This window comes from Capsicum annuum, chromosome 9, assembly GCF_002878395.1.
Source record: "Capsicum annuum cultivar UCD-10X-F1 chromosome 9, UCD10Xv1.1, whole genome shotgun sequence".
Taxonomy (NCBI): Eukaryota; Viridiplantae; Streptophyta; class Magnoliopsida; order Solanales; family Solanaceae; genus Capsicum; species Capsicum annuum.
The window spans coordinates 40,958,515-40,969,401 of NC_061119.1; the positions used below are offsets into that span (position 1 = coordinate 40,958,515).

The 10,887-nt window shown below is 38.3% G+C and overlaps 1 long non-coding RNA gene across 1 annotated transcript; it reads left to right on the forward strand.

Moving 5' to 3' along the window:
* The first annotated feature begins 8,630 nt into the window (after positions 1 to 8,630).
* Positions 8,631 to 9,989, forward strand: LOC124887274. The gene is made up of 2 exons (XR_007044666.1): positions 8,631 to 8,767; positions 9,669 to 9,989. It is a non-coding gene; the product is annotated as an uncharacterized LOC124887274 (long non-coding RNA).
* Positions 9,990 to 10,887: the final 898 nt, after the last annotated feature.

Sequence of the window (10,887 nt, forward strand, 5' to 3'; positions counted from 1 at the left end):
ACAAAGTCATGGAGCAACTCTTTATTGACGCAGAAATGCCTTGAAGCCCCTGTGTTCAATACCCAGTCAGCCTTGTTAGCCACCAGGTTCATCTCGAAGACTACAAGATTGATCACTCTATCACCATCAACAAGATGAACTTGGACGTTATTTTGTCCTCCCTGTTCTGAGTTTTGCAAACTATCCTAGGGCTGCTTATCGGATAGATCGGATGGACAATTACACTTAATGGTTTGACTTATCGGTTTTAAAATATATAAATTCACTATCCAACCAGTAAGATATTGGTTGGTTCGATAACGAATAAAAAATTATCGAACGGTGTATCGAACCTCCATAATTTGACTACAAAAATAGATAAATAGTAGTACTATATCGTGATAAAGAGAAAGTTCTAACTTTCTATGCAACATGGTTGTGCAGGGAAGAGCCTACTAAGCCAGTATACTAATACTAGTTGGAACCTCAAGTAGAAAAGCACCGTAGAGCTTTGATTTTGTTAATTTCTAAACATGCATCAAGAAGAACGATTAGTCACTACGAATAAATGATGAATATCTATTCACTATCACCAAAATAGATACAACGGGAACTCCATAAATCACAATATATTCTAAGATATGATTTTCCTTCTAAAAGAAATGAAGATGACATACTGGCAGAAGAACCAAAGCTGAAAGCACTAGTAGTCAATTGGAGCCTTTACTTTGCAAAGCTCTGAAAATCCAAAGGCCGAATATGTTATGTTACTTTTACTCCTAATAACTTCTCTTTAGTTTTTATTAGGGTTAATTAGTAATGGGCTTTAGGTTATTACTCTAGAATTCAGATATATTAGGTTTACAGTTTATATTTTATAATAATATAATATGTATTTAAATTTTAATATATCTAGGTGGAAAAGTATAAGTATATTAGGTAATTCTTAATGGGTTAACGGTTTATCCGATAAGGAAATTAAATAATACACCCCTACACCGATAAGTCGTTAATTATAAAATTTGAATCCGTCCACCAATCGTTTATCTGATAATCCAACTGACAAGTCATCAATTTGACGACTTGCTAGCACCTTTTACGCTAAAATTATCATGCTTTTCTATTGATTTGATGGTACTCTCTTATGTAATGCCCATTTATATAGGTAAAAGTAAAAAGAGAAGATTGGGCAAGTAATTCAAGAGGCCAAATGTGAAGGAAATGAGTCATCCGCTTTGCATCCGATTTGCATCCGCTTCACATTTGCTTTGGAGCTGCTAGCCATCTGCTCTCTGTCTGCTCTTTATTCGCTTTGGATCCGCTCAAGCAGATCAACAATAAGGTGGCAATTTTGTAATTTCCATCAAATGTAGAGTAGAGTTTAAAAGGAGGCTTTTAGCTCATCTTTCAAGACCTAGTCTTCATTTTTTAAAGATAGCCTCCCTTTTAGCTCTTAGCTTCTCTTTTCTCTTTTAGCACCTATCTTTTCATCTTTTGAGAATTTTGTACTAATCTTGAATGAAAAATACATGGTAGTGATTTTCTTTTGAAGAATTATTGAAACCCCAAGTGTGGAATTACATTGTCTCTATCTCTCGTGGATGAGGTTAATGATAACTTTGGTATATTCTTATCCCTTTTATCTATGAGTAGCTAAGTTTCAATCTTAGGGTTATGCTTGCTTAGGTAGTGGTAGTGCATGGGTTTTAGCTAATTATTTTTCTAATTAGTTAGTTGTAATAGGTGTTGCATATATTTCATGAATTAATTGAGAGTTGGGGGTTGCGAACTCCAACCACCCTAGAGCCCATGTCATTCTTGAAAGAAAGGACATGGGTGAAGAATAAATGCAACCAATAACTTGATTTATTTTATTTAATGATATCTCTTAGACATAAGGATGTCAATTGAGGCAATAGATGTGGGAAATTATCATACTTGTAAGGTGTTCGAAAGAACCCATTTGTGAAATTTGGTGTTGTAATTGAAAGATTGACACCAATACATTGACATCTTACCTACCCATGACTTTTAGCTAGAAATTGAATAAATGGCCAAATACCCATGCATAATCCCACACCTATAATTGCATAACCCTAAGGCTTATTCTCAATTGAATTCACTCTTAGCATTCTTCAACGTCAAGCAGCGCACTAAAATTGAAGTAGTTGTCATTTATAAACACATCCAAACTAAATCACCCCATTTTACATTTATGCGTGCTTTATTTACACTACGGGTTATCTTTTAGTAGGCTATCAATAATCTTGAGTTTTGAATTCCATACTTTCACTCTTTGTGGATTCAACCCCAACCTAAGTTGGGTTATTATATTGACAACGATCGCTTACACCCATTCAAGAGTGTAATTTGAGCGTTGTCAAAAATGGCGCCGTAATTGGGGAGTGAAACATAGTTTTCACTCTTATAGTATTTTTAGTTACTTTGGGTTAGCCTTAGTATTTTATTTTACATTGTTTGGTGTTTTTATTCTTTCTTAGGTGCGTATAATAGTATACACGATACTATAATCCAAAATGGTAGTAATGTCGGGATGGTTGATCGATATCTTGAGGATGCGGATCACCTCGGTGATGCGGGACGAGCTAGTGCTATTCGTATTCCATCGGTGGAAGGAAATAGAGTATTTCACATTACTAGCGTGATGCTTCATTTGCTTCAAATGAAAGGGTTATTTGGAGTCCAAGCTCATGAGGATGCTAATCTACACTTGAAGAGATATAGCCCACATATCTCAAGAGTTAATCCGATTGCATCTTTTCCCATTCTCTTTGATGGGAGAAGCGGTCTTATGGTTGCGGTCTTTGCTCGTGAATCTATCACTTCATGGAGTGAGCTCACAGAGGCATTCTTGGAAAGATATTTTTCTCATTCTCGGATGTTGCAACTAAGGAATAAAATCATCAACTTTTGCTAACTTAATGACGAACCGTTATATGAGGTTTGGCAATGATTCAACAATAAGTTAATGCAATGCCCAAATCATGAGGTTCCTATTAAGATGCTTCTCTAAATTTTCTATAGGGCATTAGATCAATTAAACAATACGGTAGTAAATAATGCGGCCGGGAGTTCTCTTGTTAGACTATCGCATGGTATTGCATCAAACTTATTAGATCAAGTGACTAAGCAAAGTAGAGGGTGGCACACAAGAGATACCGAGGTATCCTTGGGGGCTCCATCCGCATCTTTTGTGAGCCAAGAACAAAATAAAAAATATGAAGAAAGAGATGCAAATATGGCTAAAGTAATGACGCAACTTGATCTTCTTACCAAGCATGTGATGGGGGATCCTCCTAAGGTGGTTAACGTCGTTGCTTCTAAGAGTGCTAAAGCTTATGATGATGAGGAAACAGAGTCTCTTGATGAAGAAATTCTGTTTTTGTCAAGCCAATTGGGGGTTCCCGCCCTACCTACCAAAGGCAAGTTGGGAATCAAGGTTAGAAGGAAAGAAATCGTGATAGTGATTGGTGTGATAGAGATCGTGATAGAGATCATGATTGTAGAGATAAAGAGAGAGATTATAATTGGTATATACCTCCACATGATTGGGAAAAGGGTAAAGAGTCAAGTTTCATTGACCCGGATAAGGTCAAAAGTGAAGATGTCCTTGCTCGAATTTTAATGGGTGTTGAGGGGACCGACAAGATAGTAAGAGAAATGAAAGGTAACTTCTCACAACTAAATCAAACGGTGACATCTCACTCGGCCTCTATCAAGAAACTCGAAACTCAATTAGGCCAAATTTTGGTATAACTTAATGCAAGACCAAAGGATGGATTACCTAGTGACACGGTTGCCAATCTTAAAAATGATGCTCACATCATGGCTATTGTCACTAGGAGTGGTCGAACTCTTGGTAAAGATGTTGTTGATCTTGGTGAAGACCCCAATGAAAAGGCAAATGAAGAACAAGCCAATGCAAAGAGAAAGCAGCTAGAAGAGCCAGTTGATAATGATCCAAAGCCTAATGACACAAGTGTTGAACGGCCAACGGTAGTTGACGAAAATGTTGAAAGTGAGAAAACTCCGAAAGTGATTGAGGATGATACTCCAAAAATGGATGAAACTCCAACTTTTCCATTACCACAAATCAAAATTCCTCCCCATTTTGACAAAGATTTAAGAAAAAGGATGATGATATCAAATTCAAGAAGTTCCTTGCAAAGTTTAGCAATTTATCGATGAATATTCCGTTGCTAGAAGCCTTACAAAAATGCCTGATTATGCTAAATTTATGAAGGACTTGGTTACAAAGAAGTGAGTCATGGATTTTGAAACAATTGAGGTAACCCACAATTATAGTGCTATAATATCTAGCACAATGGTGGTGAACAAAGAAGACCCGGGTGTATTTACTATTCCTTGCACTATCGGAGTATACAAATTCAAAAAAATGTTGTGTTAGGCTTGGGTGCTCCTAAGCCTACTACTATGAGGCTTCTAATGGCTGATCGTTCGATCAAAAAGCCCATGGGGGTGTTGTATGATGTTTTGGTGAAAGTTGACCAGTTTATCTTTCTGGCTGACTTCGTTATTCTTGATTATGAGATTGATCATAAGGTCTGAATCATTCTTGGTGAACCATTCTTAGCTACCGGAAGGGCCTTAGTGGATGTGGAATGTGGGAAGATGAAATTTTGGGTGAACAATGAAGAAGTATCCTTCAATTGGTGTAAGTCCATGAAGCAACCTATGGACTTAAAAGTTATTTCGGTGATTGATGTGGTTGATGATGAGGTGGCTAACACCATTGAAATAAAACTTATGAATGACCCCTTGGTGAGTGTATTGTGGAACCTTGAGAGTGAGGTGGTTGAAGAATATGATGAGGTGGTAGCTTAGTTGATGGGTCTTGGGTCTTACACTAAGAACCCGATTAAATTGGATCTTGATTTGAAAAACCGTGAGAGTCCACCAGTCAAACCGTCTATTATTGAACCACCTCAACTCGAACTAAAGTCGTTGCCATTCCATCTCCTATATGTTTTCTTGGGTGAGTATAATATATTGCCAATCATTTTAGCGGGTGATCTTGAACCTTGTCAAGTAGATGGCTTGAAATCAATTGTGAAAAAGTTCATTCGTGCTATCGGATGGACTATCACGGACATTATAAGCATTCCTCCAGGAATTTTTTCTCATAAAATCAAGTTAAATGTTGATCATGTTCCTAGCTTGGAACACCAAAGAAGACTAAATCAACTGATGCAAGAGATGGTCAAGAAGGAAATCATTAAGTGTCTTGTGCGAGAGTTGTCTACCCAATTTCAAATAGCACGTGGGTGAGTCCGGTCCAATGTGTTCCTAAGAAGGGCGATATGACGGTGGTCCCGAATGAGAATAATGACCTTATACCTATGCGCCCGGTCATGATTTGGAGAGTATGTATGGATTATCGCAAATTGAACTCATGGACTGAGAAAAACCACTTTCCCATGCCCTATATGGATCAAATGTTGGATAGACTAGCCGGTCGAGGTTGGTATTGCTTTCTTGATGGTTACTCGGGGTACAATCAAATTTGCATCGCCCCGGAAGACCAAGAAAAGACCACTTTCACTTGTCCCTATGGTACATTTGCTTTCAAGCGTATGCCCTTTGGGTTATGCAACGCGCCGGCTTCTAACGATGCATGTTGTCCATTTTTTCTGATATGGTAGATGATACAATAGAGGTTTTTATGGGTGACTTCTCTGTGGTTGGGGATTCATTTGATTCTTGCCTCACTCACTTAAGTAAAGTCCTTGAACGATGTGTGGAGACTAATCTTATTTTGAATTGGGAGAAATGTCATTTCATGGTCAATGAGGGCATTATTCTAGGCCATAAAATTTTGGGAAAGGACATCCAAATGGATCAAGAAAAAATTGAGGTGATTGCTAAGTTACCCCCACCGATATTTGTGAAGGGCGTTAGAAGTTTTCTTGGTCATGTCGGGTTCTATCAGCGTTTTATTAAGGTTTTCTCAAAGATCGCTCATCATTTGTGCAAGCTTCTTGAAAAGGAAGAAAAATTTGAATTTGATCACGCTTGTGTAAAAGCTTTCAATTGACTCAAGGAACTCCTTGTGTTGGCTCCTATCATAGTAGCTCCGAATTGGTCATCACCCTTTGAATTAATGTGTGATGCAAGTGGTATTGCTCTAGGTGCGTTTTGGGTCAAAGAAAATAGAAGTTGTTCCACCCAATTTACTATGTAAGGAAGACGTTGAATGATGCTCAACATAACTATACGGTTATGGAACAAGAGTTGTTAGTGGTGGTGTATGCATTTGAAAAGTTTTGGGCCTATTTATTGGGCATGAAAGTGGTTGTGCACGTGGACCATGCCGTTCTTTGGTATCTCATGTCAAATAAAGAGGCAAAACCTCGATTGATTAGTTGGATATTTCTCTTGCAAGAGTTCGATTTTAAAGTGAAGGATCGAACGGGGTGTGAGAATCAAGTAGCCGACCATCTTTCCCGCCTTGAATCCAATCATGAGAAGTTGGGTAAGATTGATATTGATGACACCTTCCCCGATGAGCTATTCATGTCACTTTTGGGGAGCATTACACCTTGGTATGTAGATTATACTAACTATATTGTACGCGGTGTGCTTCCCGACGAGTTAAATCATTATCAAAAGAAACAGTTCCTATTTGATGTGAAAAAATATTTTTGGGATGAACCATTCTTGTTTAGGGAGTGCGTGGATGGTGTGATCCATATGTGTGTCATGGAGGCGGAAATGATAGATATTCTTAAGGCGTGTCACTCCTCTCCGTTTGGTGGTCATCATGGTGAGATCTGAACGGCCACTAAGGTTCTTCAAAGTGGATACTATTGGCCTACCCTTCATAGAGATGCATATGAGTTGGTAAAATATGCCCTCAATGCCAAATGCAAGGTGGCATTTTAAGGAGGCATGAGATGCCTCTTAATCCCAATCTCGAGGTTGAACTATTCGGTGTGTGAGGGATCGACTTCATGGGTCCTTTGTGAGCTCATATGGCAATAAATATATCTTGGTAGCCATCGATTATGTCTCAAAGTGAGTGGAGACCATTGCTTTACCAAACAACGAAGGCAAGAGTGTTACTTTTTTCTTGAAGAAGTACATCTTTACAAGGTTCGGGACTCCAAGGGCAATCATTAGTGATGACGGCTCTCATTTTTGTAATCAGATCTTCAGTGCTTTGCTTGATAAGTATGGGGTGAAGCATAAGGTTGCTACTTCTTACCACCCCCAAACTAGCGGCCAAGTTAAAGTTTCGAATCGTGAAATCAAGTCCATCCTTGAGAAAACTGTGAATGTTGGCCATACGAATTGTGCGAGATAACTCAATGATTCTCTTTGGGCATATAGAACGACCTATAAAACTCCTATCGGTATGTCCCGTTACCAATTGGTATTTGGGAAGTCTTGTCACTTACCTGTTGAGTTGGAATATAAGGCTTTATGGGCTTTGAGGAAGTTGAATATGGATTGGGAGGACGCTTCAAAATCGAGGGTCAATCAACTTCATGAGTTGGACGAGTTTTGACTCAAAGCATATGAAAGTTCCGTGTTGTACAAAGAGAAGATGAAGAGGTGGCATGATGCCAAAATCCTAAAATGAGAGTTTCATATGGGTGATAATGTTCTCCTCTTCAATTCAAGATTGAAACTTTTCACGGGAAAGCTTAGATCAAAGTGGTCGGGCCCGTTCTTGATCTCAAATGTTTACCCGAGTAGAGCTATTGAGTTGGAAGATCACGAGAAGAAGAAATTTGTGGCGAATGGACAACGATTGAAGCACTATTATGTGGGTGGACCCAAAGCGACCAAGGTTGAGTCACTTTGTTTCAAAGATCCAAAATAATGATCGAATGATGTCGTGCCACGACTTTAACTAAGGTGCTTCTTGGGAGGCAACCCAAGGAATTTTTATTAATATTTTCTAACGTTTTTTATTCACATTTTAGTTTAGTGTTGTTTGATGCGGGTAATATCATAAAATTTGGGTGCATGAAGCTAGAGTTGGAGGCTCGAAAGTGAGTCCCGAACCAAAGATTTTGTTCAAAGAAAAGGTGTGTATCAAGCTGGAACGATCTGTGTTGTACCTGTTTGAGCAGGCCAGCCACATGTACAAGGCAAATAGAGCGCAAATTGCTCGAGTTTTTGGCCAAGGAGAAGTAGCTATTCTGCCTCAGCCTGTGCTGGACATGCTCAAGCAGTTCAAGCACAGTTCAGACGCACTTGGAACGCATCACCTGTTGATTTTCGCTGGTAGTTACTGTCCACACCTGTGTCTGGACTGCTTTAGCAGTTCCAGCACAGGTCAGTTGCATTTTGGAGCACAGATTCGGGCCAAGAAGCTGAAGGTACTGCTTGTACCTGTGCTGGACATGCTGCAGCAGTCCAGACGCAGGTCAGCTACACCTTGGACGCACATCAGGCTGCTACGGACTGTTTTCATCTGCCAAGGATCATCTCAAGTGCAGGCTGGAAACAAGTGCCTTAAAACTTAAAAAATATGCATCTGTTTTCAGCAACAATTTTAGGAAATGGTCAAATCTTATTGGGCTGGCCCGATCCGGTCAACCCAAATCACTTTAAATGCGTAAAAAAAGAGCCAAAAATAGTCTGACACTTAGCATATCTCATCACACTTCAGTTCTAACCGGTCCTTTCCCTCAACTTTAACATTCTCTCTTTCTCTTAACAAGAATTGCATCAACACAAATTGAGAAAATTCTTTTGGACTTGTTCTTCACCTTTTTCCTCTCTTAAGTCAAGAAAAGTATATTCTTTCATGGTTTCACTTTTAAACTCTCTTTAAGGGATGAACATAATACTTGATACCTCATGATAGTTGGTCATGTAGAGTTAGTTTTTGTGAGTTTATTGGGGTGATTAACACTTGTTGGAATAATTATGTGGTCATGGGTGCCTTGTTTCACTAGTTTGATTCATGATCCTCTCTTAAATGAAACTAGTGCACCATGTGCTTGATAAATGTCCATTAAAGCCTTTCTTGCTTATTTTTTTATGGTGGGTGGCTCAAGTACGATAGCATGAACATCTTGAATAAGTTTGGAGATGATGTGGTGAGATGAGCTTGCTCTCTTGTGCTCTTATTCTCTTTCTCTAAGTTCTTGGTTGGCATGCCCACTATGTGTTTGTTGAAATGACAATAAGAGAGAAATGTGTTGTATGCTTGTAATGGCCAATATGAATTTCCTTAGGGCATGGTGTGGTCATTTTTCATGCATCGTTCTGAGTCCAATTAAACCTAATAATAAAATAGTTGGTAGTCATTGGTTGAGGGAGATTGTTGAGAAATACGGCATCCATGATTCTTGTTGGTCACTAAGCCTAACCGGGAAACATGAATGTTTGCCTTGTCCTATGATAGATTGGATGACATTATTCTTAAGGGTATTGGTCATTCTTGTTTCCATTGGAGGTTACGGATGCCCTATGAGCTAGTTTTGAGAAGTGTGAAGAATGTGAGACAATGTCATGCCTAAATGATTAGGTGTTGTAATAAATGAAACCCATGGACTCTAGTGATGAGTTACCTTGCACCCTATTTTCTTTTCCTATTTTTATTTTTATTTCCGTTCTTAACTTATAAAATTCCAAAAACATGTTTTACCTTTTGTCTTTTGTTTTGGTTTTGTTTTGTTTCTTTATCATAGGTATGTCTTCAAGAAAAAATTTACCATGAGAAATTATCCAAGGATGATGAGTTACCCTTTATAGTAGACTCGATGAGGGATCCTAGTCTGACGAGTCTCCTATTGAGACAGTACAATCATTCACCGACATGAACCCGAGTGCCTAGTGCGCCACAGAGAGTCTTTACCCTCTTTTACTCTCTTTTATTTCTGTATTGGGGACAATGCAATATTTTTAGTGGGGGTGAGGTATCGTTATGATTCATTTGATGGTCGGTACCTACTGTCTCATTTTATGGCATGTGGCTTGATAAATTGTGGAGACATATTCTATTTTATTACTTTGAATTTGTGCCATGCGCTTAATTTAAATGTGGTATCCGATTGTGTGCATTACTCTTATCGCCTTTGGTATATACGTGTCTAATAAACTCCAAGGGTTTTCTTCGAAACTCGGTTCTTTCCTAAGGAGCAAATTGTTATTTTCTCTTTCTTTTGATCTTTATTTTTATTTTATTTTAGTTTCTTTGTCGAACCGAGTGATTATTCACCCATGAGGGATGACAAGGCGACATCCTTAGGTGAAGTATCTAGTCATTTTGGTTAACTAGGAAGAAGCAAAAATTCAAAAATACTTTCAAAATGTCATTGGCAAGGAATAAAATATTTTTGCGAAAAAAACCAAAAATATAGTTGCAAGATCAAGGATGTTTTGAGTTTTCTTTTGAGTGAGACCATTAAACTCAATTTTTGGCTCTCTCTTTAAAGGATGAGTCGTTGACTCAGAGTAACTTATGAAGCTCAAATTGCTCAAATTGGTTGGGAGATTAACTTTTTACTCTATGAGTATGAAGCCATGAGTGGTGAGACTTTTAAAAAAATCTTGTGCATTTGTGTAGTCTAGAACTTACCCCGAGTGTATTCAAAGCGAAATTCTAGACAAGCTTGATTTGGAAGATGACTCGAGGCCTTTTTTGACCCGTCACATAGCCAAATTCTCACTGTAACATTGTTCCCTAGTTAACCCATTTAAACCTTTTTGCCCTTTGTTCTTTCTTATTGTAATGATAACCATGCAAAAACACCTAAACCCTTTTGAAAACCTCTCTTTTGGCACCTAACTTCCTTTGATGCGTTACATGATTCTAAATAATAGATTATAGGTCAAAACCTAAGTTTGGGGGGTTGTGTATTTGAGAGAAGATGATCAAAGAAAAGATAAGAAAACTGTATGTAAGGT